Source organism: Triticum aestivum, chromosome 7A (genome assembly GCF_018294505.1).
Source record: "Triticum aestivum cultivar Chinese Spring chromosome 7A, IWGSC CS RefSeq v2.1, whole genome shotgun sequence".
Classification (NCBI taxonomy): Eukaryota; Viridiplantae; Streptophyta; class Magnoliopsida; order Poales; family Poaceae; genus Triticum; species Triticum aestivum.
Window position 1 is genome coordinate 191956624 of NC_057812.1, and position 5113 is coordinate 191961736.

Consider the following 5113-nt stretch of genomic DNA (forward strand, 5'->3'; position numbering starts at 1 on the left):
ACCCAGAAGTCCATTACCGCGGACACGGCTATTCGAATAGATCATTTATAACCCTGCAGGGGTGTACTTCTTCACACACGCTCTCGCCACTTACCACCATGTACACGTCGTGTATCTTGGCAACCTTCAAGCGGAAGCCTGGCGAGGGACTCGGCCATGACCTGACTAACCACACAAGTCTCTAGTCCAGGTTTATCGCCTATTCGGGTTCCATCCGCGAGGAGATCCGGCCGGAGTTTTGCTCACAGCCCCAAACGATGTGTGTAGGGTTCCCGAGACACCAAACGGGCGCCCGGTACACCGTGCCACGGTGTATCTACCGCATCATAGCCCACCCCTAGGGTCAGAGCTACGCACGGCCGCCAACACATATCCTACAAACACCAGAAACTAGTTGCAACTCCTGGACAGAGGACAAGGGCAGTTAATAAGTCGAGAGGGTCCATTGGTTTCGGGCCCAATGCGTGGTAGTAGCTGTTCATGGATCACAAACACAGAACTCAGTTCCTGAGGACGGCTGCAATGAGACAACCCACCATGTACTCCTACATGGCCTCTCACCGCTACCTTTACCAAATCGTGTTCACACACTTAGCTCACACACAATAGGACATGTTTACACACCTCCAATTCATTCTCGATGAATCAGACCTGACTCAACTCTAAGCAGTAGCAGGCATGACAAACAAGCATGAATGAGTAGGCACATCAGGGCTCAAACAACTCCTACTCATGCTAGTGGGTTTCATCTATTTACTGTGGCAATGACAGGTCATGCAGAGGAAAGGGGTTGAACTACCGCAGCATGTAACAGTTGAATCGTTGTTGTCCTAATGCAGTAAAAGAGAGCAGGAGCGAGAGAGTGGGATTGTATCGGGATGAACAAGGGGGTTTTGCTTGCCTGGCACTTCTGAAGATAGTAGTTCTTCATCGGTGTCATCGAACTCATCGTCGGAACCACGTCTATCGAGAGGGGACAAATACTGGCAACAGAGAAGAACACAATCAATGCAATGCACAATATGATGCATGACCATGACATTGTAAAATGCGTGTGTTGGGCTAATGCAACTACAACCAGAAGGTTTTGAGCTTATTTGAATCAAGGATTCAAATACAAACCTAAACTATGAACTCATATAAGTGTATTATCATGTTTCATCTAAACAGCAAGGTTAGGTTGCTCTACCATGCATGAAACAAGTACAGATGGATAGATTGGATTTTTCTGATCATTTTTCGTATATAAATTATTTCATTCTAAGTTACGGTTGATTTTATATGAATTTTTGAAGTTAGCACTATTTTCTGAAATTACCTGAATAAGAATAAATCCAGAAAAGCCTATTACTGCGTCAGCACTGCATCATGCTGACCTCAGCAGGTCAACAGGCGCTGGTCCAGGTCAAACCTGACCAGTGGGGCCCATTGGTCAGTGTCACAAGCTGGCTTGGGTCACTGACGGGTGGGGTCGGTCAGGGGCCACGTCAGCCAGGTCAACGCTGACGCGTGGGGCCACGGTGATTAGTTAAAACTAACAGGAATTTAAACTGTGGTTAACTAAGGGCGTGGGGCCCGTGTGTCAGTGGGTCAGGGGGTAATTAAATTGGTACTTAGTCCCTAATGACGGTGCCATGTCATCACCACCGGCGTGTGAACGCCGGCGACCAAATCTGCGGCGGGTGTGCACCAGAGTGGCTCAGGTTTCACCTACAGGAGGTTGCTTGGGCCGCGGGCGGTCCCATTGGAAAGCTGGCACTCGGCCGCATCCAACAGAGGTGGAGGGAGGCCCTGGGGTTGCCGGAGTTGGGCTCGGCGATGAGGTCAAGCGGCGGCGGGGCTCGGGTTCCATGGGCGCAGGGCTGCAGCTCGAGGGAGAGCAAACGGAGGTGCTAGGCAGCACCTAAAGGTCATCAGAAACACGCCAGAGCATCTAGTAGGAGCGGAGGGGTTCGGGGGCACGGGGCTCGCCGGCCATGGCGGACGGCGGCTTCAGGTGCTCGCGGGGTAGCGGCTATGGGGAGTATGCGAAGGAAAAAGGCGGAGGGTAGAGGTTCAGTGGCTCACGGTGAGTCTTCTAGTGCAGGTGGCAGAGCCGGGGAGGTGTCAGAGTGAGAGGGGCGGCGAGGCGGATCTCCGGCGACCCGAGGAGGATGAAGGGTCGGGGACGGTGCTTCGAGGCGTCCGGCGGCGCGCGGCTCGGTGGAGAGGAAGAGGAGGACGCGGCGGTGCTTCTGGGCTGCTCGAGGGAACGAGGGGGAGGCGATGGCCGCAGTGGTGCTCGTCATCAGCGGCGGGCGCGTTCGGTCCGAGGTGCGGAGGCGAGGGAGAGAGCAGGGGGAGAGTGAGAGAGGTCGGGCGGATCGGGACGACGCCGGGGCGTTCACCCACGCGTCCAGAGGCTCGGCGGCAAGCAGGAGGAGGCGTGGCGCCTCGCGCACGCGTGCGCTGTCCCGCCTCTGCCTACTGGCAGAGGTTAGGGATGACTGGCACCAGGCCAGGTGGGCTGGGCCAGCACAGGTGAGGCCCAGGTGGCGCCAGGTTAGTTTCCTTCTCTCTCTCTCTCTCTCTTTTATTTAGTTTATGTATTCTATTTTTGTATAATTGTTTTGACTTAATTAAAATGCTAAGGCATTTTCAAAAACCTTGAAAATAATTGTGAGCTCTGTATGGAATATTTCAAACAGCCCTCACTTAAGTTCAGAATTATTTGGACATTTAAGATATTATATAGCATTTAATTGTCCAAATTCAAATACGTATGAATTAACTCCAAAATCCAGAAATGTCCTAGAAATGTGTGCATCATTTTTGGAAGAAGTTTTCACCCATTCCAAAATTGATGAACTTTTCTAAAAGCCATTTTGGGTAGATGGAAAAGATTTAATTTGACCCTAGTTGTATTTCATTTGCTGCTAGGGTTTATCAGTCCCCATTCAAAATCAATAGAAGTTGAAAATGATGCATAGATGCAATGCCACTAATTACAAGAAGATTTCTAGGGCTGTGACAAATAAAAAGAAAACCGAGAAGAAGAAAAGGAAGAGAGAGCACGTGCCCCCACTGGGCCTCACCCAAGTCAGCCCACCTAACCCCCAGTCGTCTTCTTCTGTTCACGACCGTGCCCGAACAGGATCGCGTCCCCATCGAACCACCTCGCCGGCCATGCCGTGGGTGGATAAGGCCTCCACCGAGGCGCCCCTCCCCCCAGATATTTTCTTCCCACTCGCCTCACTCCTCCTCGGTGCCCTCCCTCCCAGATCCATATTCTCTCTCTCCCACGTCGTCCTCTCGGCTCACCCGAGCGCCTACGTCGCCGTCGTTGGCCACCACCGCGGCGACAGTCTCCCCCGTGCCTCTCCAACCTGTCCGTCTGCACCAACGTCGTCAACTGCGTCCTCCCAGGCCACAAGATCGAGCTCGGACCCCCCCCCCCACCATCGGGATCGGGTTCTTCCCCATACCTACGGCCGCCGACGAACTCCGTCCGCTGCGACCGTCCTGCTACTACTAATCCGTCGCCGGCCTTTCTTGTGCCACACCGTGAGCCTCTACTCCTTATCATCCTCCTCTTCCCCGTTGGATTCGATCCATTAGCGCATCTTCCGCTCGTTGCCGTAGCCTACGGCCGCTAGCACGACTCCCTCACCCGTGCTCCATTGGCCTCTGGCCATGACCGACTGCACCCGACCGCGTCCCCGTGAGTGCTCGCCCGCGTGTGGCGGTGCCTCCGCCGAGCCCACCGTCCTGCTGCCGCTGCTCATCGTCGGCCGACGTTTCGGACGCCATGGCCGGAGCTCCGCTCCCGCGCGCGGTCATGTGCCATTGTCGTGGCCCTCACACGCACGTGAACCCCACACATCGCCGCTCCCTGCATTGCCGCCCACCGCGCCCTGTCTCTGCTCGCGCCCAACGTGGCCACGTCCTTGGACTGCACCCTGTAGCCGCCCCGCGCCTGCTTCGCGCGCCCTGGCCGCGACCGCCTGCGCCTAGCACGCCCTTGCCCGCATGCCCGTGCGTGGCCTCGCCTTCGCATGCCCGTGCGTGGCCTCGCCTTCGCCTGCTGCCCGTGCTGCAACCTGCTGCTCTACTGAATCTGCTACTGGACCAAATCCATTTGATGCCTGGATGAAATCATATGAAAATCACAAATTGCTATCTTCTGTCAATAGAGAACATAATTAACACCTAGCATAGTGTGTTGTGTGTCGTGTGTGGTCTGTACGTGTGTGCACAACCAGCCTCACGGTTGTGCCACCAGGCCAGCCCTTGTTTAGTTTAGTTGGTAATACTTTAGTGCTCAATTAGTATAACAACAAATGACAAGTGGTCCCCACTGTTTATTAGCTTTAGTTAGTTGTTCTAAAAAGGCTAATTCTATGACAAATGGGCCCCGCTGTTAATTAAGCAAGATTTTCTAAACTACTAAACTTAGAGTCAATGACATGCAGACCCATTTCTACTATTCACTGGTTGACTAGTCTCTATTGACCTGGTCAAATGGACCCTCTGGCATCATTTGTCAGCCACATGTGCACAATGTTGGGTACACTTCTATGTACCCGTAGCATTTACTGTTTATTTTAGAAATAATAATAATTTTAGAAAATCAATTAAAACTTTGAAATTCAATATAAAATTAACCGTAGCTCGGATGAAAATACTTTGTACATGAAAGTTGCTCAGAATTTTGAGACAAATCCGAATATGCGGTCCGTTCGTCCACCACACATCCCTAGCATAGCGAACATGCAAACTTTCCCCTCCGGTTCATTTGTATGACAGACGTCCGGGACCAGGAAAACTTTCCCAGATGTTTCCCCCTTCGCCGGTATCATGTAGCACCGCGTTTGGACACCCCTAGCCCTGTGTGTTACCGCTGTCATGCATCTGTGTTGCACCTGTTTGCATTGTATTTACTACTTCTTCCCCCTCTTCTCTCCGGTAGACCCCGACATCGTTGCTGATGCCCCTATGATCGACTACGTCGACGACGACCCCTCCTTGCCAGAGCAACCAGGCAAGCCCCCCCCCCTTGATCACCAGATATTGCCTACTCTCCTCTATACTGCTTGCATTAGAGTAGTGTAGCATGTTACTGCTTTCCGTTAAT